This window comes from Danio rerio, chromosome 24, assembly GCF_052040795.2.
Source record: "Danio rerio strain M-AB ecotype USA chromosome 24, GRCz13ab, whole genome shotgun sequence".
Classification (NCBI taxonomy): Eukaryota; Metazoa; Chordata; class Actinopteri; order Cypriniformes; family Danionidae; genus Danio; species Danio rerio.
In genome coordinates, this window is record NC_141044.1 from 26,174,681 (window position 1) to 26,201,915 (window position 27,235).

General features: G+C 36.1%; 1 protein-coding gene and 1 long non-coding RNA gene across 5 annotated transcripts in view; one reads left to right on the plus strand and one right to left on the minus strand.

Moving 5' to 3' along the window:
- The window catches only part of LOC147831059 (uncharacterized), a 185,456-nt gene that overhangs the window by 8,270 nt on the left and 149,951 nt on the right, over positions 1 to 27,235 (minus strand). The gene's annotated exons all lie outside the window — the stretch shown is intronic.
- Positions 3,106 to 7,414, plus strand: LOC148679489 (uncharacterized). The gene is made up of 2 exons (XR_015945714.1): positions 3,106 to 4,689; positions 4,720 to 7,414. It is a non-coding gene; the product is annotated as an uncharacterized LOC148679489 (long non-coding RNA).

Consider the following 27,235-nt stretch of genomic DNA (forward strand, 5'->3'; position numbering starts at 1 on the left):
CCGAGTTCGATTTTCGGCCAAAGGGCCTTTGCCGACCCTTCCCCTATCTCTGCTCCACATACTTTTCTGTCTCTAAATCTTCACTGTCCTATTACAATAAAGCTGAAAACCCCTAAAAAAGTTTATATATAAAAAAAAGATAATTCAGAAAGAGTAATTGATTAATAAACTATTGAAATCAATGTTTATATGTCTTATTTTTAGGCATATAGTATTAACTATTTTTTATGTTAATAAATGCTTTATTAACTTCATCCAGTTTTGTGACGTACAGTAATCTAGTGAGGACTATTTTATATTAAAACTATTGTTCAGTGGTAAAGTGGTTCTTTGTGAACTTGTCAATGCATTACAACAATTAAAATACAAACAATGAATTATTATTAACTAAATCTGCTGTAGTCTATGTATCCTTAACAGTTTATATGGTTTGTGTTTTGCTCTTGTTTTAGAAACCAAGTTTAGTTGTTTCACTTCCTTAAAATTCCATTTGATACTTTATATTCTGATGATTCATTAAACTTGCAAAATAAATATTGTGCAAATACTCTGTTTTATCATCACTTTTTTAATTGTTCATTTAAGTGTATTCCAGTTTTGCGCATAATTGCTTTACATTATATAAACCCAAAGTGGACATACTGTACAGTCTATCATTGTGGAAAAAGGAAAAATTTTAATAATTTTTTTCTCTTTTTCTTTTCATTAAACAATTGCATTTGTATTGTTTAAAGGTGATATAACTAACTGCACATCTTCTGTTGAGTGTGATTTGCTTTGTATGAAGCATTTTTGCAGAAGTAGATGAATCTGATAAAAATGCAAAGGCCTGATTTTCTAAAATTAACTTGAGTTGTGAACACAGAATATATGCAGTTAAAAAGTGTTATGCTTTAAATGTTGTGCAGACAATTTGTATAAAAAGAGGACGTATGTATGGGTGCGGCCAATGGAGGACTAGAGAATCACTGAGAAGACTGACCTTTTTTATTGAACAGGCATGGAATTGACTAAATATTCCAACAGTATTTAAGTAAGAAAGTTCTGGTTATTTGAGTTAACTATGTGGGTTACAGTAGGTTCAGGGTTAGTACCTACTACCAAGTTATGCAATAGTTTATACAATATCTATTGTACATTCATGCAAAGGTATGTACATATGACATAGGACTGTAAAATAAAGTACCATATAATTTCTGTTTCAAATAATTATTCATAAAATGGCTTTATAGATGAGTTTTTGAAGAATTGATGACGTAAATTCAGTCGTTAGAGGAACTAAACTGTCTGAAAATCCAAGGATATTTATTTTTAAATGTAATATATAGATTTATAAAATTGTTCATGTATATTTCAGTATATATTTCCTATATTTCAAACTTCTCTATCAACAAAACCATGCATTTAAAAATTTTTTAATTCTTTCAGATAAAAAAAAAACAAGTAAGATTTGCTGTAAACAGCTTCATCACATTTTAAACAACATGTTGCAATATCTATTAGTTAATAAAGGATATGTATTCTATGTGTTGCATTCAATTTCAAAGTAGATAAAGACGTCTTAGATTGGACACACACAAGTTTGCACAATTCGTGATGTTGGAGACATGCTACAATTTGAGACTTGTGTTTAAAATAATACTAATACTTTAAAAATATCTCAATTGTTTGGTTTCATGACTTAAACTAAAGTAATGTGTGCTTTCTCCAATAGAATTTGGAAATCATATAGTGGGTTCAATGACTTGTGGTTAGGATAGATTGAGTATTGTTGTAGCCTTCTTCAAACTCTCTACAAATGCAACATTTTTCAATGTTCGGGACGCAGCCAAAGCGAGCATGAGAACAAGTAGGAGGAACACAGAGAGTTCCCAGAAACAGCTGAAACACATTTGGCATCATGCTTTTGGGTTAATAATTAACATTTCTGCGCTAAGCCAAACATGAGATTCCGTCTGCGAGCAGTGAGTGTGCATGTTAACAACTTGCAGAAAAAAGCGGACTATGAAACCCTAAATTAGACTGATTAAGTCACCACGCAAACATAGATCAAACTAAATACTGCAAAGGGCAAAGCATTTGTTACAGGAGCCCATGCTGGTCTCAAACTGACGTATGTGCAGATTACACCCAGATGCTGTGAACTTACACTGACTCAACACACACACACACACACACACACACACACTACAGAAGAAAGAAAAACTAGGACTGCACCAGGAAAGGGGCGTCTCAGCTGGAGGCAGGGGTGCGGTGAGGTGGGATGTTGACTGAAGGTAGTTTCCGGTAAGATGAGACGGCTGGATTCACACTGGGTTTACAGGAAATGTGAGGCATAACTTTACAAAAAAAAATGAGTTCAATATAAGTTTGACTTATCCTACTGCTTTTGATGCATAATGTTCTATATACACATGTGCAGAACATACACTGCGGTTCAAGTTTTCAACTTTATTAGAAGATCATTTATGTTTATTATAAATGAGCTATTGAAAACATGATATTCATAATTTTACAAAACTGTTTTATTCTGTTCCAGTTCTTTCTATTCATTAATGAATTAAAAATAATAATAATAATGGCCACACTTTATTTTGATGGTCCGTTTGTTGAATTTAAGTTACATTTACATCTATTTGCTAACTAATTCTCATTAAACTATAAGTAGACTGTTTAATAGGGCTTAGGGTTGAGGTTAGGGTTGGTGTAAGTTGACATGTATTTGCAAAGTCTCTTATAGTCAGTTAAATGTCTGTTGAAGCAGTAGTATCAACAGATATTATTTAGTCTATGAGAGAACATTTTGTCCTCTTTTTAGTGTGTTTGCAGCTACGTGCAGAAGTGCTTGTGGTTTTGTGTGTATATGTATTTGTGTGTCAGAAATATGAGGCCATGGTCTGGTTTCAGTCTTGCAGGTGTTAGAAATATGAGACCATGGTCTGGTTTCATTTCGCAGCTTCACCCACGCTGGAAAATTCCACTATGCTCAGATATGAAATATGCTGATTCATGTTAAGAGAAAATGCTGTATGACTAGCCCATATTTGGAGTGCCTTTCTGCTATCAGCCCCTGTGTATAAATATCCCTGTCCATCCTGTGTTGTCAGGCTTGCAGAATAAACCATTCTAACTACAGTTTGGTCTCTTCTCATGTCTCCGGGTCGACCTGATGAACTTTGCTGAATCTGGTGCCTAATATAGGGGAAATCTTACAGATCTGGGGGCTCGTCCGGGATACATCTGATCAGGTAAGAGAATTTTTATTCACACTGCCTGCTCCGGTGTATCTCAGGAAATCGTAAGATTTTAGTTACAATTGAGTTGAGAGGTCTGTGTTCTAGAGCACAGAGTATCCTGGCAAGTTTACTTTCAACAGTAAATTGCACAGAAGGATTTGTGTCGTCGTACTCAATTAAATTTGGGTTCCACAAATCAGGAAAATTTATTAATTTGACACTTGCTAGCCTGTCAAGTTTACTTCAAACAGTAAATTGCACAGAAGGATTTGTGTTGTTGTACCCGATTAAATTTGGGTTCCACAAATCAGGGGTTTAATAAATTTTAGTAAATAAGTATTACGCACCAGCTTCAGCAATATGGGACAAGGATATCCAAAACCAGAACCCAGTGAGAGTCCAAAAGAGTGGATGGATAGATGTGGCTGGGGATTTTATACTGAACCTTGGCTGTCCAACTTAGCTGGGTGGACAGAGGGACAATCTCAATGGAGAGACTTTCCTAGGGAAGGAACATTTGACCCAGGCTTCCTTCAGTTAGCTTACAAATTGATATGGGGATCCAGAATGGAATGACCAATATATGATGAATGGATATGACACATGGTATAAAATGAGCTCCATATGGAGGGATAAAAAAAAAAAGGCATTTTTACACCTAAAACCGTTTTGAAATCTGTCCCCAAACCCAAAAGCAGAAGCAATACTGCCCGTAAGGCAGATAAGAGGGGCTCTCTCGTAGCTGCTAAGACAACTATGATATCACCACCCCCTTATACGGGGCTTCCGCCTGCAGTTTCATGCTCTGTAAGTGCTTCTCCTACAGTGCCTTCTATTTACCCGTCACTGACAGAAATGATTAAAACTAAACCAGACTCCCCTGACAGCACGAAGGGCACTACTTCAGCCTCTAATGTGGCTGCGGTGTGGGTTGCTAAACCACGAGGGATAGAAATAATTCCCCCTTCACCCTCTGTTCTTAAAGATCTCATATCTCTTCTGCCCGAAGTGGACAAACCACTGCAATTTGTAGACATGCTGTTGCGCAGTTCGCGTCACTGCCAACTAATTGGGGCAGATTATCGATTTATCCTTTAAACCAAAATGGGTTCGTCCTATGACGATGAAGAAATAACAACAAAAATACCTGCTCTTGATCGCAAGCTTGATATAGTACAAACAGAAACTGTTAAGGAAGAAACAGATGATAAAAAGACACGTACTCGTATAAAAACACGCCTCGCGTGGAAAGATGATCAGGAGGAGCTCCTGACACATCTAAAACAGCAGCTTACTAAATACTTAGTACCATACTTACTGGTCTGAATGTGACGCCACGACTGATCTTAATGGAATAATGCTAGATGGCAAAGGCCGTTTATGCCTGCCATCATCCTGTGCACCTTTTCTCGTCCGCGAGTTTCACGGTGTTACACACCGCGGCCGAAGAGGGGTAATAGACACAATGAATAGACACAATGAGTTAATAGACACAATGAGTTCCTTTTTGTGCATTAATAATTTACAGCACCATGTTAATAACACCTTAGATAGATGTCTGATATGTGCGCAAAACAATATCACTAAACCTCAAGCTAAACATCAACAATTGCCCCTCCCTGAAACACCTTTTCAGGAATGGCAGGTAGATTTCACACACCTGCCAAAGAGGGGTCTCAATAAATATTTACTGGTTTTTGTGGACAAATTTTCAAAATGGGTTGAAGCCTTCCCATGCAGTAAGGAAGATGCTAATACAGTTGTCAGATGTTTGACAAGAGAAATCATTCCAAGATACGGTATACCATGTGCCATAGACTCAGATAAGGGAACCTCATTTACTGCGAAAGTAATACAAAATCTAGCTAAAGAACTCCAAATTAATTGGCAGCTACATATTCCCTACCATCCACAATCATCTGGTATAGTAGAACGAACTAATAGGACTATCAAGGACAAATTAAGAAAGGCTATGCAACATGCAGGGCACTTAAATTGGCTCGCCTTGCTACCTCTCGTTTTAGCAGACATGAGGATGTTTCCTCACAAAAGTCTTCACGGTCTGTCTCCTTATGAGACTGTGATGGGGCGACCCTTTCCCTCACCATGGAGGCAAAGGGGTACCACACTGGGTGACGGTTCTTTGGATATTCATATGAGTGAATGTGCACAACAGCTACTAACAACATTGCATGCATACTGGACTAATATACATTCTGGTTCAGCCCCGATGCCGGTAGACCCAACACACCCCTTTAAGGTTGGTGACAGAGTAATGATTAGACAGTTCAATAAAATGAGCACAGAACTGGGGGACCCCAAATATGGCCCCCCGACGGATGTCGTGGCTGTAACCAGAACCGCCGTTTTAACCTCCTCTTCTCCACAGTGGATCCATGCAACCAGGATAAAACGAGCACCTATTGAATAATAAAAATGTATAAGTTTTGTACAATGATAATCTGTCTGCAGACTCTCTTTGTTTTACAGATTTTGGGGGCCCCCACATCCGCTAGCACCTCCACGCAGCATAACTACTAGAAGGATAAGCATGAAGTGGCTATGGACATTGGGACTGTTTCTCTTTCTTGTTGCTCAAGCTAATGCAGCCAGGCTGAAACGCTGGACACATGATCATGAATTCGGATGGGCAGAGGATGGGGCTGACAATCCAATTGAAATAATATGTGGTATCAATATGTAAATGAGTTTTAGCTAGGTCATATAATGTATCTGGTTGTTATGTATGTTCTGTTATGCCTCATTCAGCCAAGCAAACCCCTCTTTATGCTAAACCCATGAATAAAACAGCTGCTAAGTGTTTTTGCCAGTTTTGCAGGATCTGGGTACCAGCACAGTTCCATAGTAATAGATGATACTAAACCATATCCTGGCCTTAGAAATGGCACATGCGATGCACTATTTTGGGTCAAATTTGGTCACGCAAAGGTATCACCAGTAGGTCACAAGGTTTTCATTAACCAATCCCTTACTCACCCTGTGTGCTATAAACAGACTAACGGCACTCACTTCATGGGCAATACCACAAACTGTGGTCAGATATGGAGACAAGGGGAAGGGGCCCCCAACGATGTTGCTAACCCCTCGAATGGCACCTATGTGGTCCAGGGTGGATGGTGGCTATGTGGAAACAACGCCTACATGTCACTACCTGCTAATTGGACTGGTCAGTGTGCACCTATACATGTGACTGATCACACCTTTATTGTCACAGTACAATTGATGACACCCCATCGCAGGGGCAGGCGCAGTATCCCTGAGATGAAGCCCCATGACTCAGTCTGGGGGTCAGATGTGCCAGGGGATTTTAAGTTATGGACCACAGGAAGTAAGGTAGCACTAGCTCTATTTCCGCAAATAGGTGTGGGAAAAGCTCTACTAAGAATTGAGACCCTGGACTATCGCATGGGCCTATTCCTGAATGCCTCAAAAATAATTAATGAGGCCCAGAATAAGGAGCTGGGTAATATACGTACCATGGTTTTGCAAAATAGAATGGCTCTAGATCTCTTAACAGCATCCCAGGGGGGGTATGTAAATGAGTACTGCTATGTCTACTCTCCAAGGGTTAAAAACTGCTATGACTTCAGATTATGTTCCCGACACAACTTGGGGTTGGATGATGGGTCTGTTCGGCTGGGTAACTCCTTTCCTTACTATGATAATTCCTGTATGTATTATTTTCCTTCTTGTTTGTTGCTGTGGTCCCTTTCTTTTACAATGTTTGATGAATCGTGTTTATGCTACCATGGATAGTATGGTGGGCCAAAACTATAAACTAATGCGTTAGGCCTTCGGCCTAAAAGAGGGGACTGAGAGAACATTTTGTCCTCTTTTTAGTGTGTTTGCAGCTACGTGCAGAAGTGCTTGTGGTTTTGTGTGTATATGTATTTGTGTGTCAGAAATATGAGGCCATGGTCTGGTTTCAGTCTTGCAGGTGTTAGAAATATGAGACCATGGTCTGGTTTCATTTCGCAGCTTCACCCACGCTGGAAAATTCCACTATGCTCAGATATGAAATATGCTGATTCATGTTAAGAGAAAATGCTGTATGACTAGCCCATATTTGGAGTGCCTTTCTGCTATCAGCCCCTGTGTATAAATATCCCTGTCCATCCTGTGTTGTCAGGCTTGCAGAATAAACCATTCTAACTACAGTTTGGTCTCTTCTCATGTCTCCGGGTCGACCTGATGAACTTTGCTGAATCTGGTGCCTAATATAGGGGAAATCTTACAGTCTACTAATACTCAAATGGACCATCAAAATAAAGTGTTACCAGAAAATGAACTACCACTCTTTAAAACTAATATATTAAGCAGACAATTATTTTCAACATCATTGATAATAAATAATGAAAAGTATTTATTATTAAAAATGAGCAGAAGTCATTATGGAAGAATTATTGAGAAAATTCAGATTTGCGTTCTTAGTAATAAATCTTGTAAAATATATTAGTAATCTTGTAAATATATAATTTTTTTTTTTCTATTTATTTTGTGTTTTTGATGAAATAACTGCAGCCATGCTGGTGGATTTCTTTCAAAAACAATACAAAAGCATGGGGTATGCATGATACAGTATGTCAAAAATCACAATCTTTGTAGGGGTAAAAGTCAGAAAATATCATTTCACCTGCTAAGCTCCAGTTTCTGGGTATTCTTGCAATCGTTTCATTCTAACTAGATTGACAAAAATATGATAAACAAGATTATTAAGTTATTTAACACATATTAAGTGTAGTTTTGTTGAGTGTTCTTTGATTTTTTATTTTTTATTTTATGAGCAATTTATTCCATTTTAATGTCCAATCATTTTTAGATGGAAATCAATCTTGTCACAAACGCTGATGATTGAAACTTGAATTTGCAAAAGAATATTTTTTTGTATGTATTGCAATTATGATATAGTTAATTATGACTGAGGTGTGTGTATGTATTATAATACACACAAAATATTGTTATATGTATTCAGTGCAATTAATGAACAACAGGAAACTCAAAAGGTTAAGTTTAAATGTTAAAATATGTTCATATATTGCATTTAATGTACAAACAACCTAAAAAGTACTGTGGCTTTGCTGTAATTTCACAACAGACACATCAGCACTAATTCAAATATCAGACAAGGCTTCTTAACCCTGTCCAGAAAGCAATATTAGAACTATTTTGTGTTTCTTAAATAATACCTCAGTAATCAGAAGATCCTTTTCCACTAAAAAGTCCACACTTCACACATTGAAAAGGTTCCATGGATGTTTAAAGTGTTTTGTAAAACCGTTTATACCAGTACAGAACCTTTATTTTGAGAAATAACTCAAAATAATAATAAGTTAACATAAGCATAGCTAAATGAGTGTCTAATATACATCTTACTAAAAAATGTGTGCTGTAGCTGTTGGTGCAGAACTGCCTGAGGCTCTGGTCTGATCTCTCATAATGCTTTTATACACTGGCCACTGTGGTCAGTCCTCCGACACCCTTACACACACACAAACACACACACACACACACAGAGAAAGAGATAAAGGGAGAAAGAGAAAGAGAGGCTCACTCAGTTTCATTTGATTACTGACAAATCAATATTCAAAATGCGTTACAGAAAATCCTTGATCAAATTACACATTTTTTAAAAGTATATGATATTTGACACAAAGCAAGATTTTAAGTTTTTTTTTCTTTTTTTTGACTCAATTTGATTGTTAGATGTCAAAAATGTCCCTGTGATATAAAGAAGGACAGTGCAGAGTCTTTTGTTCAGCAAAGAAAATTCCTGTCTCCATCAATAGATGGCACTCTTTGCTTTGTGCCCGACACGCATGCAAAAAAACAAAACACTGCTCTGCACTTAGTGCATTTAATGTACCAACATCAAGTGTGCATACAAAACATATCACAGCAGATGTATATTCAAAACAGTGCTGCATTTCAACATGTGCTTTAATGCTACTTTATATCTCAATGCTATCACTATCAAATAAACACATGGCATGTTCACAAACACAGGTGCATTTATTTCAAAGAGGATGATTTTTTTTTTTTGTCTGAGGCTTACTGAGTGCCAATGAATATATAGTGCATGGCGGCTTTGAGGTTTTTGTGGACGTCTGCGGCATTATAAAGGACTTCAGATGGGATGGCTTGGGGGAGGTTTCAAAGAGGTCCAGCTAAAAAGCGAATACTAAAATCCACAGCCACAAATGATTAATTTATAGCTTCGCAGGGTCCGAACTGTTTAAACAAGAGCCATAGGAAATTGAAGAGCCGAATAAATATTTAATAAACACAAACACAGAGCTACGGCAACAAGATTCCAGAAACCTCAAGGTAAAACCTTGTTAAAAATCTGCGTAATCAATAAATATATGTAAGAGAGAGATGTGGTGAAGAAGAAAGATTGATTAAAAATTCTGCACAAATAAATAATAAAGAAAAGCCTTCAGTGCATCCTACAAGGGAACCGAGAAGAGCAAATGATTTGTGTATAGTCTGTTCGGATCCTCTTACAACCAACACAGGTAGAGGTCAAGAGTGCTGGAAGTACATAAACGGGATAGTGCTTTTTCATAGAGCACCGGGTCCAATGCTGAGGAGGAAAAGTGTGTTTTAATTCTGACTGGCTTTGTGTGAATGGCTGTTTTTACGCTGGACATTTGTTTCAGTCTCTAAGCTTGAAAAAAAAAAAAGGTGTTCTATAGAAAACGGCCCCTATAGGTGTCATCATACTAACCTCAAAAGCAGCTTTCTTGGTCATCTTGGGGGCTTTTAAATTCAATCTCGGGAACACGTGTGGATCGCAATAGGTGGAGGTTAAGAAAAACTGCATCAAATAAAGGCTTTTGGTTTGGGCTGATGTTGATTTGAAGCCAGAGGTACTTACAGCTTTTGCCTTATTTACAGTCCCATTGGCAGATGTACAATGGCCCCGGGCAAAAAACTGTGTACCTAATGTTCAAACTGGCAGGTAATCTTATGTCAAACATTCCCCTTTGATATAAAGTGATCAATAGATTCTTGTGAAGAAGTAATTTCTCTGATGTTCCAACGCGAGATTTTCTTTTATTACAATACATATATAATTCATATTTTTTTTCCTCCTTCTCTGAGAGGTGCATCTCAGAATACATGGGGCCATTGTAGGACGAAGCGCAATAAAGAGAGCAGAGAAATTGTGTGTTTAGATGTTTCCGGAGTACAACAATTTTTCAATCAATACTCTCTGTAACACAATTATCTGCTGTAATCTGGTTGTATTGGAAAAGAGTTTTGCACTGGGCCACTCCGGGGATTCAGTCTGAACAGCTAACTGATAATTCTATCATATTTAAAATTTATAACTTGCAGTGAAATGGACAGAATCACGCTTCTTGCAGACCTTGTAACATTAGGGGGATGGAGCAATGAAAATGTATATTACAGGAAGAAGTGGCATTACAATGAGAGTGCAGATTCTCTAATTCTGGGCTTATCTGCAATGTTAAACATTATTGTAAGAGCCTTTTATATTTTATATGTAAAGCACATTTTATAATCGTTCATACTTTTTAATGTTTAGTTAGCATATAAATCCTATACACACTGTCGTTTTATATAAAATTAATATTATATAAAAAGTAATGTATTCCATAAAAACATTAAGAGGCCACTTTAAAATTCTCTCTTTCTTTGGAGATACTTGGACTTATAATTAGGTTTGGGCTTGAGTAAAATGTTAATATTTGTTTAAATATATAAGGGACTGATAACATTTATTCCAAATTTCAAATAAAAACACTTAGAATTTTCTTTTCTATTCTTATATTGCATTCTATTTTCAGTAAATAGAAAAAGAAAATGGTCAGAACAACAAATGCTGTCATGTTCACATCCTTCCTCTTAATGTAGTGTTCCCTGCTCTTAAATTAGTACATAAACACCACTACATTTTTATTCAACATTCTTTAGCTGTTAAATGTTTTAAAGTAGTGTTTGGCATGAATTTATAGAATTGAACCTAAAATACCTGCAGTGAAAATACAACTAGGCACTGAAAATGTATAAAAAAATGACCAACAGAGAGCTCACAAAAATAACTATCACAAAATCTGACCAAAGAATTTGAAATGTTAATCCATCTGAATGATTTATCAACGGGCAAAGCACAAACAAAACTGTATCCTTCCCTGTGTATTGAGTGCTCGAATTTTCATTCAGTCCTTCAATTGGACTATATTAGTGTACTAATGTAGGGAATAGTGAATATAGACGGTGAGTATGGATACAGAACTAGCACTATAGTTATACCTTGGTAATTAAACTGAAAACATGCCATCTTTTTTGTCTTGTTCCCCCCAAAATTACATTTTGTATTTGTTTTATTAATTCACAACATAAACACACATATTTCTATAATGATTTATATTTATATTCGCATATTTTCATAATTTGAAATATAAATACATTTACATTATTTATACAAACGCAGCTTTATGGTAACTACAATTCAAAGAGACCTATAATAATAATAATAATAATAATAATAATAATAATAATAATAATAATAATAATAATAATAATAATAATAATAATAATAATAACAATAAACAAAGTTTACTACTACTAACAATAATAATAAATATACAAAAATTTTAATAGTAGTTGATTTGGTGTTTACAGGCCTAAACATGGTCTAAAATCAACAGCTTTTAAAGAATAGTTGATAAAACGACTGAAAAAAGATATATACAAATATTTGTATATATTACAAGTTTTTTAAAAGTTTTTTAAACACATATAAAAAAAATCTCATGCTTCAGAACTAATGCAAAATGTTTGTAATTAATAAAGCAAAGTAAGTCATAATAATAATAATAATAATAATAATAACCTTTATTACAACAAATAATAATAAATATACAATAATGTTAAAGGTAGTTAATTTGGTGTTTAGATTTTACAGTCTATGGTCTATAATCAGCAGTTAATAATCAATAGTTAATAAAACAACTGCATATTTTGATAAGTATAATTTTCATAAAATTTAAACAATTAAAAAAAATAAAAATTAAATTAAATTAAATTAAATTTATCAAATGTCATGCTTTAAAGCTGCTACAGAATGTTTGTGATTATTAAAACAAAACAATAATATAATATATTATTAATAAATAATAATAATAATAAATAAATAATAATAATAATATCCCCCCAAAACATAAAAAAAATGTGTTTAAAATGGTGGAGTGTCAATGTTATTAATGAGTCTAATTTATTATTGCAATATTATCACATTGTTGTTGTTGTTGTTTTTGTGTTGTAATTATAATTATTATTATTATACATTCATTTTCTTTTCGGCTTAGTCCCTTTATTAATTAGGGGTCGCCACAGCGGAATGAACCGCCAACTTATCCATGTTTTACGCACCGGATGCCCTTATTAATATTATTATTATTAATGTTGTTGTTGTTATGTGTACATTTTGTATTATGAAAACAGGAACAGGTGTTAATGGTCAACAGTTTGATTGTTAATAAAGCTCATTTGCAGGTAATGCATTACATGTAAAAAGATCATTGGTCAAATCCATTTTTCCACCCTATTTAGTCCTGCTTCCGAGTGTCTGCAGCTTTCTATATCCTATGATTCAAACAGAGGTCTGCCACGCATTGATAGCGCTCAGAGAAAGAGTTCTGCTCTTCAACAGTCATTTCTGTATATGCATCATGAACGCTGCCTACCGCCGACTGCTCAACCTCCATCATTCACCCCATTAAGAGGCGATTTTTCACCTTTCCCGAATTAACATCGTCCACATTTAAACATTCCTACTGTAGGAAGGACGCGCCGAGGATTCTTCAATTAGAATGCCATGTATCATTTCCAGCAGGCCTTCGCCACGGCAAACCCTGTGCCGCTGATGCGCAAAACAGGATCATAAATCATGTCACTGCCAGCCAATCAGCGGCTACCGTTTCTGCTGGATAGGCGCAGGCTGCGGCATAAAGTTATATTCCTGCATGTAATGTATTATTCCTCGGCTTATTTTAACGCCCAGGCGGCCTTAATGCAACAGAATAAACACCTCCAGCTAACAGCTTCAAACCACTGAGGTCACAAAACTCATGTAAAGGAGCAGCGGCAAACACGCGTCAATGACAGACCTACCGTGGCGCAGGCAAAACACTCCCAAAATTGGAGTTATTTTTTTTAAAAAAATGTGCAATTCTGTCATCAAGTTGTTGTAACCCATAAGAAATTAGTTAGTCTTCAAATTAATCAAAGGAAAATTAAGGTAAATTAAAATTTCTGTCCATTGAAATTGTGAATTCACCAACAACTTAGATGCTGTAAAAAATTGTAAATAGTACAAAAAATAAATCTATATAAAATAAGCAGTTTAATTTATTATATTATTAAGTATATTTGTGTAATTAGAGACTGTATCTTTAAATGACAACCAGATTTAAAATGGCTGTTTATTCAAATATAAAGCACAATCTTTGAAAATAAACAGAAGCTCTAGCATTTCTGTGTTTGACTTGCAGATACACATCTCATTGGGTCTTGCATATGCTAAAATGTGCTGTGCAACACATAAGAATGAATCTCATTGGTTCTCGCGTATCAGGCAAGCATGATTGAGCTTCTGTAATCAAATTTGAATGTTAATCAATGTTTATGTGTGCATAAAAGCCAAATTATTTATTATAATCATTCTTATCATAATCTTGATTTAAAGTGATTGTGTCCCTTTAAAACTTTTCATATATACCTGGTTTTAAAATGCATTTTCATTGATCTGATCACAAGCCGATGATGTTAAATTGCTTGCCTTTTTTTCAATGAATTATACAGTATGTTAATGTTTTCCTTCATGTATTAATTTATTAGTGTGCTGTTAATTGTTTTATTTTACATAAGCAACATAAAAGCACGTGACTTCAATCCCCAAAAACGTTGCATGATCAATCTATTTGTGTGGTGAAACTGCTTATATTAAATGTGATGATTTAATTCATCAAGACACAATCTTACTTTTGATTTTCTTCAATATTTGTTAAGTTAAAACGCAGACAAAAATAAATAATATACATTTTGTAACTCAGAAATTATATCAATTTAAGTATGTTTTGTTGCTTTCATTCATTTTTTTTATTATTTCTTTGTATGTACAGTGTGTAAATTGTGCATCCTTAGGTCACAATATTAGACTAAAGGATCAGAAAAATCCAACACAGGTTCATTGGAAACACATGCTTTTGCTTAATTGTTTGTGAATCTGCCAAAACAAACTTCAACATACAGTATATGTTTGACTCTAGGTAAAATGAACATTACGGGCCAGTATGACGCCAACAACTTTTGTTCATTCTCACACTAATGATATTTACAGGGACATATAAATCATTCATCATTCATAAATTTTTTTCTTCAGCTTAGTTTTTAACTCAGAGGTCGCCACAGAGGAATAAACTGCAAACTTATGTATTCTGGCAGGGGCGGACTTAGTGATTTGGGGGCCTTTAAGCTATTTCAGGTGTGGGGCCCTAGCATTGAAACTCAAAACACTCTGTTTCTCTATAATTTTTTTTTCTGTACATTAATTTATTCATATTCGTTTATTTATTTATTTATTTATTTTAAATGTCTTGTTAAAAAAAATTTTCAACTGAATGGAACTTTTATCTTCTTGATGTAAAATTAAATTCAAATTAAGTAAAGTTCCAGTTTTCATGGGGCCCTGGGTTTTGAAAAGGGGTAATAACATGAAAATCTTAAGGGTTATTGACAGATTTACAACATATGATGGTAAATATATAAAAAAAAAAGCTATTTGATTAATATAGGCTTCTTGGCATTGGTCGAGGCCCCCTAATTTGCCGGGTTCTAAGCGGCTGCTTACCTTGCTTATTGGTTAAGCCCAGTCATGTATTCAGTCATATGTTTTAGATAGCGGATGCCCTTCCAGCCTTATTCGCACACACACACTATAGCCAATTTAGTTTATTAGTTTTTTTGGTAACCTCCGGTTAGTGCGAAGACATACGTACAAAATGTCCCAATAGACCAATACAATAACAAATATAAAACAAATATAAACTTATTTGTGATACAATTAACCAACACATCCTTTTTGAAGCATTCACACCAAAAGCGGCAGAAGCGTCAAAGTAGCCGGAAGTCATTCATTTTCAATGAGAGCTGGTGGCGATAAGTGACGAGGAGCAGCACGGTGCGTCTTTAAGGGTGGGCATCGAGGAGAGTTAAAATCAAGTTAATTTAATGGTAATGAGCTATGACGCAGTTTGGCGACAAGCAATCAGAATGTAGAAATCCTCCGCTTGAGAGGAGTCCAGAGAACACAGTCACTGTGAACTTTGGTTCCGACCACAGTTGTTCCCAAGGTTTTGATTATTGCAGTCAACGGATTTCCAATTATTTTCAATGTTTTCTTACAGGTACATACATTAAAAAGTAACTGATGAGTTACTGATGTTCATTATAATGTTATATATTTTTTTTCTTTGAAAAAGTGGGAATCTCATATGACAGTACAAAACAGCATTGCTGCTTTAGAATATTTCAGACATATGGATATATAGGATAATAACCAAATCAATGTAGCAACCTTTGACGCTCTCACTGCCTTTGGTGTGAACACACAGAGTTTAGTGTGATTAGAGGCTTTCAATGGAGGGACATAAAAATTCTTTATTAGTGTTTCAAAGATTAGCAAATTTCCGAACCGCCAAAGGAGTTCATGTTCAGAATCTTTCAGATATTTGCATTAGCATAACATCATTGCCTGAAGAAAGCTGAAAATCCAACTCCAAGTTGTTGAAAATGCATTTAACGAGAAGGTCCTCGATCGATCATCTGTACAATAGTGCACTCGTGAGTTGGAGTGCATGAATGGGTCAGAAGAAGAGAAAAAAAAAAGGTCTTGGCGGTTGAATGCGATTCATCCATGCCAAGGGCTCGTGGCATTCTTGTGAAGTGGGAAGGGGGCAGGGCCGCTCTCTTCACCTATGCTGTTGAAGTCTGGAAGGGTTCCTCGATGGCGCTCTCTTCTCCTGGTTTGATTCGGTCCTGCTGCCTTCAAACGGTTCAATCACCCACTTGAACTCTCACGGTCATTGCCACATCCTCCATTCCCTCTGATTTCTCCGCCACCAGATGGAGATTTTCAAATGCAATCCATCACTTATGGCCGGTCAACACCGATTCCAATCAAACGGCACTGATATCTTTACGTTTTACATTTTAAACACTGGGGAAATCGATACAGCGTGCCGCTCTCCACAAGGCTTTGAAGTTATAGAGCATCCAGGCTCATCTCATCAACCCAAACTGTTGCCTTGACACCAGGGAATGAACACAGACAAGAGGATAAAACGATGAAGCGATCTTATGCATGGACGAGACACAGCAACCTGAGCGGGCTCAAAAGCACTCAAATAAGACATTACCGTCTGACACCAAATTATAGACTCCACTGTAGATCTAAGGAGAAAAGGACAAATCCAGACGGAATACATAACAATTATTTTGCATGCCTCGAGGAGCCATCAAAAACGCCGGCACGGACACATCCGGCAAAAATAAGCAACGGGGTGTTTATCGGCAGTGGCTGGTGTAATGAGCGATTGGTAGAGAGATGGTCGGCCCTGCATGCTTCACAATGAGATCATAACCAGCATGCTGTGGACAAATGGGGAGGTTTCAAATGACTCCTGATAATCAAGGCGCTCGGGCTGGAGGGCCGGCTTGGCTTCGGGGTGGGGATTGATCTGTCTCTCGCTCTCTTCTGTCGCTGCTGAGGATGCCCACGTTAATTCTTAATGAGACATTCCTGCATGCGTAACAACACTGTCTGCACAAAACAACAAAGGCCTCCCAGACTGCAAATGAGGAGTTCTCCACAGACAGCCCAGCCGGCATCGCATCATTACCACACACACACACACACACACACACACACACACACACACACACACACACACACACACACACACACACACACACACACAGGGACATAGCCACAATCATATAGCCCATCATTAAGGTGAGCTGTACTTCCTGCTTGCGTGTGTTTGTGTTTATTCTATATGTGTGAAGCGTGTCTGTCTAGTATATGACAATTTTACACCACCAGGTTAACCAGGAAAACATGGGGGAAGAAATATGTACTCACTTGTTAACAGACTATTTTTATCATACAATTGGGGACTAAAACACCTGGTGACTTTTTACTAGAAATCAAAATAATTTCCAGCCCTGAATATGAATTATAAGTGAATAAAACACATTTCAATTCTTATTAACATGATATTGTGATATAACATGAAATAGTATATTATATTGTTACATTATGTTACGTTACATTATGTTACATTGTGTTGTGTTATGTTTTTATGTTCAGTTACGTTATGTTACATTACATTATATTATATTAGTAACTAAGGGACGCTGAAAGCCACGTTCAGGATCCAAGATTAGTCAGGTGGCCAATGGTCACCAGCAGAAGCAAACAGTAACATAAAGTAAAAAATCCAAAAGAGGGGTCGGTTAACAGACAAAGAAATCAGTATAGGCAGCTATCGGCATAAACAATATACAAGACAAGGGTCAGGAAAAACGAGAAGGGAAAGCAAAACAAAAACGCTTTGTGAAGTTACAACAACAAGACTCAGCAAAGTGTATGTGTGTCTAAGAGAGAGTTGAATATAAAGTCCAAGTAATCAGTCTATTATGAGTTACCAGTTACGTGTGTGTAATCCGGGGAAATCAAGAACTGGTGTGTGTGTGAGATGCATGATGGTATTTGCAGTCCAGTTCCATGACTGATGTGTAGTACTCCAGCAATCTGCAAGCATTAGATCGCTGGTACTCCTGACAATATATTATATTATATTATATTATATTATATTATATTATATTATATTATATTATATTATATTATATTATATTATATTATAAATTCATTTTCTTTTCAGCTTAGTCCTTTAATTGATCTGGGGTCCCCACAGTGGAATAAACCGCCAACTTCTCCAGCATATATTATTATTATTATTATTATTATTATTATTATTATTATTATATAGAATCAATACATGAATATAACCTATAATTATTTATGTTTTTTTTTTCACTGAAATAATCACAGTGCAGCACATCATATTACACAAGTATAAAATTAAAGTGCAGTTTGCAGTTTCATTTTTTTTTAATGAATAATAAACAGTTATATACCTTTATATACAATACTTGCCAACTTCATTTCTTACTCACATTAGATACAAGAAAAAAAATGAAGAAAATAAGAACTTTTGTCACATGGCTCTATGAAACATGTTAACAAAGATTATTTCAAAAAGTTAATCATTATATTTTTTTAAGGATTTAGAAAGCTTCAAGGTCTCTGCATTCAAAATAGGCTATTGCACACGTCTTAGCAGAGACTTGTCTGTTAAAAGGACTGATGTCCAGCATGTGTCCGGCTCAGCTGGACAACTCAAGGTCAAATTTTCTTCAACCACACGTCTGAGGACTCTTTCAGAATACTCACACAAGAGATCCACAGACTATTCTTCTCTTCAGATGGTCAACTTCATCTACACCTGCTCAACTTCAGCATGGACCCCGACTCCTCATAGCTACAAATCCAACTCATGAGAACACTGAGAAACTGACCGAGATACAATAGGTTGATTCCAGATTTAAAGACACTTTTAAGTTAAGTTAAATCAAAAACATATGTAGCTGGATTTACGCTTTTAAACATTTTTACAACAATTTATTCCCTTTAAACAGCTACAAATGCTGTATATTTTTGGTTCACTGTAAAAAAATCTTGCTGACCTAACTTTTTTAGTTGAAACAAATTAATTTAATGTCATCTCAACTTACATCAAACAAACTATCTAAAATATTAAAGGTGATGTATGTAAGTTTTTGACTCTTCTAAAGCATAAAAATGCCATATTATGTTTGCAGATGTTTAAGAAACATGCTCAGTAAACATTTTTGTTTATCTGAAAAACTATGCTGAAGTCAGATATTCTGCTTTAAAAAAAAGTGTGTTAAGTACTTGAACAGCTGTCTTTGTTTTGGTCTCTTAATCCACCAAATGCCACTTTAGACAATTATATTTCAGCACCCCGGGTTGACTTGCTGGAAGACTGCATATGTCATTAATTCAGTCAGGAAGGCTCTCTAAGTATGTATTTAATAATAATGTGAGCTCTAGTGGACAGTAGCAGAATCTGAAATAAGATGCAGATTCAGAGTTCCACATGAGGGTATTATTAGCTAATAATATAAATATTATGAATGTAAACATTGGCTAAGCAGGTTACATTGTAATCCTGGTGTCCTAAGAAGACGCTATTTGACGAGACTTGCAGTGATAAGCATTTTGGCTGTTTGCACCAGACAAAACATGACAGAAATTTAAAGACAGCCATTCAGAAGCACAGAATACTGCACTGCGCTCCAGCAAATGGTAAGGTTTACAATCTAATTAATACATATTAAACCTCTTTAATATGATTAAATGTACATGCTGAGTGTCAAAGTTCAAACTGTTGATGTTATTATCTATAACTAAAGTAAACTAACTGCTGCTGCCTTCAGTAGTATGGCAATACACGTAACATTAAATGGCATTCAAACTCACATTATTAGAATTTATCACTGAATAAACCACATGAGGTGTACCTAAGGTGATCAGTTTGTCCTGTTGTTAGAAGCTGTTCCTAAAATAGAAATTTCAGATGTTGGTTAGGATAAAAACTTATTTTAGTATGGAAAATATTTCTTCTATTGTGTGAATTTTAGTTAAAAAGGTACAAATCAGCCTTAAATCAGTCTTTAGGAGCGATAGTCAGGTACGCTTACGTCACTCTGGTAACCTGCGCTTGCGTGAACTCGTCAGTGAAGGAGTCGAGGAAAAATGTGTTTTGATGCAGGAGTGCAATACCTAGATCAACCACTGGGTGTCAAACTTACACACTGCACCTTTAACTTAAGTTGTCTTTGTATAACTTCAAAAAATTAGTTGAAACCTGATTAACTTATTAATATAAGTTAAAGCAACGTACAAATATTTGTTGTCTGGACTTTTTGTCACTGATTTACAGTATAACAAATGCATTATTTGTCATTTTTGAAGCAAACAGAAACATTAAAACAAAATTTTCTGATAAAAACATCAAAAATTTGTTTGAAATGTAAAGTCTCTTGTTTTGGAGGACATTAGTTCATTTGCAGCACAGGACATCACTAATCTTTCTCACAATCATCACAAGTGTTTCACGGACATCACTAGTCTCTCACAGACATCACTACTCTCTTATAGACATCACAAGTCTCACACATACATCACAAGCCTTTCGAACATCACTAGTCTCTCACAGACATCACTAGTCTCTCAAAGGATGTCTCTCACTAGACATTACTAGTCTTTCACAGATATCACTAGTTGCTCACAGACATCACTAGTCTCTCATAGTGCTCTGCTGGGATCATGAACTGCTTTTCTTACACAGCTCACAGAATGTAGCGGCTTTGTTAAAAATAAATTTGTCATCATGGACTTTCTGTCCCAATATTTGTGTCTATTGAAAACTGCTTTAAAAACATAAAACATTTTACTTATATTATGACGACTTCATTATGATAACTGGCCTTGAAATGTAGGAAAATGTAGGCTGTTCTCTCTTTACTTATACGTACAGTAAATCTGATTAGCTATGAAGACCTCATTTTTGTTTATTAATCCAACATTGCCAAACTCTGAGATTGTGTATTATAGAGTAAATTCCTGAGTTTCCTGAGGCGAGGAAATCATAGTGTCCCTACTAATAACATTCATCCCACTTAGTCTACCAATTTTCTCATCTGTCAGCAGCATCAAGGACAGTTATATGATGATGGACTTTTATGTTTCTTTTTAGACTTGTGAAAGTTAAAGTTTGTTTTCATAATTTATCATGTTCTTTAATGGTAGTTCACCCCAAAATTTTAATTCTGTCATCACTTACCCACCCTATTCCTGTTTAAAACCTTTGAGTTTCGTTCTTCTGTTGAACTAAAAAGAAGATTTTCTTCTTTTGAATTTGCATTTGGGAACAGAGATCAGGTTCTCGAGGTGAACATGTACCTTGGCTCTAACTGCCAAACATCAAAAAATAAGGTCAAGAATCTTGGTGTGATTCTGAAGTCAGATCTGAGTTTTAGTAGTCATGTCAAAAGCAGTAAGTAAACAAGCATACTATCATCCCAAAAACATTGCAAGAATTAGAGTCTTTGTTTCCAATGAGGACTTGGAGAAACTTGTTCATGCTTATATCACCAGCAGAGTAGATTACTGTAATAGACTCCTCACTGGCCTTCCCAAAAAGACAGTCAGACAGTTGCAGCTCATCCAGAACGCTGCTGTCCACAACCACCTGTCCTCAGGTCTTTACACTGGCTCTCAGTTACAATCAGAATATATTTTAAAGTAGTACTACTTATCTACAAAACACTAAATGGACTAGAACCTCAATATATTACAAATATGCTCACTGAATACAAACCAATCAGATCACTCAGATCTTTGGGATCAAATAAACTTGAAATTCCAAGAGTTTGACTCCACCATCAGTCAGACTACAGCCCCTTTCACAAAGTGATTCTGTTTTATATCTGGAAAATTTCCGAAAAGACTTTACCAGTAAATAAAAAAAAGCAATGTTCACACAGCCAAGAACATTCTGGAACTCCAAGCAAGACCGTTTACACATCCATTCCAAAATAAGGGTATATTCTGACATCATTAACCAGAAATGAATTCGAAACGGCAGAGCTTGTGTTTTTGTACCAATTTGTACATATAGAAGGGGTGGGGCTTTTGTTGATGGTTGATGGTACATAATATGTGTGTGTCTGTGTGCTGGTGCTCACCGACTGCTTCACATGCACGCGCATCAAGCTACTCTAAGCAGAGCGTGAAGGTAAACAAACAGCGGTTTAATATAAGCATTTTATCGATAATTTTTTACACAGTTGGCATTAAGAAGGAACATAGAAATGTTATCTGACTAACATCTAGCAGCTTAACGTGTGGGGAAAAATATTCAAAGATTTTTATTTTCATAGGCAACACAGATGTGAATACATCTGAATGTTCTGATTGACTGGAGTAAACGTCTAATTGTAAAAACGCTTTTTCCGGCAATTTTCCTTCTGCGTTCACACATCGCAGCATTCTGGCAAATTACCGGTAATGTTAAAACTTCTCTCTCCGGAAAATTGCTGGAATTAATTTACCGGTATTTTCAAAAAGGGCCTGTTCACACATGATACAGAAAGGTCTGTATGTCTGAAAGGGGCATATGTGTATACCTATTCATAGTCTCATATGTATTACTGTCATTGCTAATTGTATTTTTGTGCTTTATTTTTGGGAGTATGTTGTCGTATTTTTCACTGTTGTTGTTTTTTGCACTGTCTGTACTTTTGCACAGTCTGTATTTTGCACTGTCGTTGTATTTTGCACTGTCTGGAGCCAGCACCTAAGCATTTAACTCATTAGAGTGCATGTGCTGCTGATGATGTGACAATAAAAGTGATTTGATTTGGTTTCATACAATTTTTTTTTTAAAGCAGGGTGAATCAGTCTCAGCTACTACACCCCTCACTGCTCAAATCAGCGTCCAGAAATGATCAGATGTGCTCCAACATTAGGCACATTCAAATCAAGACTGAAAACTTATGTTTAGCTGTGCCTTTACTGAATGATCACTGTCCTGCGTCCGACAGATCTTTCATTATCTTTCTTTTCTTTTTCATTCTCTTAATACCTGTCTTTAAACACAAATTAATCTGTTCTTATCTGTTTTAATCCCCCCTTTTTTTCTTATACTTGTCTCTTTTATTACTGTTTATGTAAAGTACTTTGAATTACCACTGTGTATGAATAGTGCTATATAAATAAACTTGCCTTTTTAATACGGAAGCCAACTTTTATAGGTGTTCAGCTTTCTTCAAAATAACTTTTTGGGTGTGTGTTCAACAGAAGAAAACTCTGTTGGGTGAATTCATCTCACAAGAATCCCCTTAAATGCACACTCAATTCCCAAAATTGACTAATTATATCATTACTAATCACACACAACTGCAAGCAGTCCCGCAGTGCGCACGCAATGTTTGCAGATGCCACCATCAGTCTGCAATTTGCATTCTGGGACATTATTATTTAATCAGGTTAATTTTGCTCATGTATGTGACATCGCCACCTTTTACAAAACGTGTCCCCGCATAAACTTGAACAAGCACTTAGCATGTATAATACATCACCACTTAGGTGTCTTAATGTGGCCTTGATATTCAAATGAGCTCAAAACACTGAACGCTTGTGAATAGCCGCTGATGTGACCCGACAACAACAACAACACGCCAGCGGGGGCATGTTCGGCTTGCAGAAACACATGTCTGTTGCCCCAGCTACTCTTTATTGAATGAGAGCCTGTTATTTTTCCCTCAGGTGCCCATGAATGGCTGGTTTTCTCCCTTGGCACAATTCCACGCCATTCTTTATCGGCTCGCCATCACCGGCTCGGCTGATTTGAATATTTAGTGTCCTTTCATGCTTTAATTGGAGTCAATTGCATTCACTTGGCACGTTTTGCTGGAAATTAATCCTGGGGCCTAATTTGTTTCTGTCAGGCAATCAAAGCCTGAGTGAATAATGGCAAATGTTATTACAGATCCCCTAGTCTCCAAATACCCCAACTATGTATTTAACTAAAGCCTTTAATTATTTGCGCAGCGCAGTTGTAGTAGGGCTCCGAGTCAGACGGGGCCAAATGAGGTTTTAAGGGGGCGACTGGGAGTGTTGGCGAGCGCCGCTAACATAACAAACATTTGACTGGAGAAGGCCGTCGATGAGCGCTGATTGGAGACAGAGAGGCTACATGGATGCCGGAGAGAGAGGATAATTGACAGATACCGGGAACGCTCAGCCCATGAGGAGACCGACTTGCTAAAGGATGAAATACACCGCAAGGCAATTTGCTGGAGCAAAAAGAGACGGTAAGTATATTATTGGCTACCTGACATGATCCATCCTTTCAGTCTGATACCAAACTTTTTATGTGAACTCCAATTGGGTAGGAGGAAATGAACAATTTTGCAAAAAGAAAAACAAACAAAAGGACAGCAAGAGAAAGGGGTCAGTGAAACTTCTTGATTCTTGATTTATCACAAATAAATCATTTTAGCTACAAAATAAAATATCATTTTTAAGATAACAAAGTTCAAACATTAGAATTACCACCAAAATACTAAACAATATAAGAGAAAAAATATATATAATTAAACCTTTTTTTAAACAGTAAATAAGAGAAAATTGCTTAAATTACACTAATTATTACTATACTAGTATAGTATAGTATAGTATAGTATAGTATAGTATAGTATAGTATAGTATAGTATAGTATAGTGATTAACGGGTTCCAGACGGAAGTTTGGATTAAACCTAAGTTGTGTAAACTTATTGTGGTGATGAAATGAACTACCACTGAAACACAACAGCTTTGAAGTACCATCGTTGGGCCAAACATATTTTGCAGATGTTAGCAAAAATCCTAATGCTGAGACAACCAGTAGCGGTTGTCTAATAACACTGGATGAGTGCAGCAGCAAAAGCCTTAACAAAAAAAAAAGTGAACAACAAAACAAACGCTAAGTGAATTCATTCCATCACTAAATGGATTGCCACAGACTGCAAACCCAAAAACATTGTTCAGGACCTTACCATACCATCCACAGGGAACTTTTGATATAAGAGTACATACTAAAAAAGTAAGTATGCTCATTTCTGGTGACCACTTAACATCAGTAAGTCACTAAAACCTCTTTGGTGTAACAATACAGCAAATCAATGATAAGTGACATCGGCACCTATTTACTTTAGACAAGTTAAAAGCAATACATTACAAGAATAACAAGATTATAGAACTAGAGGATATGTTTTATTAGACTAGATTGTTATATGTTATACACACACACACACACACACACACACACACACATATATATATATATATATATATATATATATATATATATATATATATATATATATATATATATATACTCACCGGCCACTTTATTAGGTACACTTTACTATTACTGGGTTTTACCCCCTTTTCCCTTCAGAGCTGACTTAATCCTTCGTAGCATAGATTCAGCGAGATGCTGGTCCATATTGACATGATAGCAGTATCATGCAGTTGCTGCAGATTTGTCCGCTGCTCATCCATGATGCAAATCTCCCATTCCAACACATCCCACAGGTGCTCTATTGGATTGAGATCTGGCGACTGTGGAGGCCATTTCAGTACAGTGAACTCATTGTCATGTTCAAGAAACCAGTCTGGGATGATTTGCGCTTTATAACATGGCGTGTTATCCTGCTGGACGTAGCCATCAGAAAATGGGTACACTGTAGTCATTAAGGGATCGACATGGTCAGCAACAATACTCTGATAGGCTGTGGCATTCATTGTGCTTAATTGGTATTAATGGGCCCAAAGTGTGACAAAAAAAACATCCACACCATTACACCACCACCACTAGCCTGAACTGTTGATACAAGACAGTATGAATCCATACTTTCATGTTGTTGATGGCAAATTCTGACCCTACCATCCGAATGTTGCAGTAGAAATCGGACCAGATTTCCGAAGACCAGGCAACAATTTTCCTTTCTTCTATTGTCCAAATTTGCTGAGCTTGTGCAAATTGTAGCCTCAGCAAATTGTAGCCTTCTGCTCCTGTTTCCAGTTCCTAGCTGACAAAAATGGCACCCGGTATGGTCTTCTGCTCCTGTAGTCCATCTGCCTCAATGTTTAACATGTTATACCGCTGTTGTAATGAGTGGTTATTTGAGTTCCTGTTGAATTTCTATAAGATCGAACCACTCTGGCCATGCCCCTCTGTCCTCTGGCATCAACAAGGCATTGATAATCGCCACTCACTGGATATTTTCTCTTTTTTGGACCATTCTTTGTAATCCCTAGGGATGGTTGAGCATGAAAATCCCAGTAGATCAGCAGTTTGTGAAATACTCAGACCAGCCCGTCTGGCACCAACAACCACCACATTCAAAGTCACTTAAACCAAGTAAAAGTAAGTCAAAATATTTAACATAGGATTTTTGTCTATGTGTAAAGTGCTTTGGAATTTTTCACAGAATTTCCTATAATGTTTTTCTTTATTCTGGAGAAAGTCTTATTTGTTAAATTCCAGGAAGGATAAAAGCAGTTTTAAATTTTTTTAAACCATTTTAATGTGAACATTATTAGCCCGCTTAAGCATTATTTATTTTTTCAATTTCAATACAATGACGATTATTAATATTAACCATTACTTGCTTTGTTAACCTAATTAACCCAATTAAGTCTTTAAATGCACTTAAAGCTGAATACTAGCTTGTTGAAAAATAAGCATAATATTATGAAATGTCATCGTGGCGAATATAAAAAGAAATCCGTTATAAGAAATATGTTATTAAAGCTATTATGTTAAGAAATTAGTTATGTTGCAGTGTATTCTGTGACCTTTTTCTCTCTTTTTTTCCCCTCTGCGAATCAGGTTTCAGATATGCATTATTATTCTTTCAAGGTGATGTGTCCATTTGTTTGGATTCATATTTCACCGTTTAAAGAAAGCTCAGTTTATATGGAGCGTACACAGAATGTACTAATAATCTCCCAGCATTATTCTTGCCAAGCAATTTTGTGCTTGCGTCAGGATTCATTAATATTGGTTAGCCACTGCAGTTGCCCTGTTTGGGGCATCCTTGGGTGACAAATGAATCAAGCACCCCTGATGTCACTTTGGTTTTGCGTCTTTTTGAAGACATTTACAATGCCTGGCAACAAATGAATCATTTTTATTGCAGAAAAATTTAATTTGTATGAGCTAAACTGCAGCCTACAAGGTCAGAC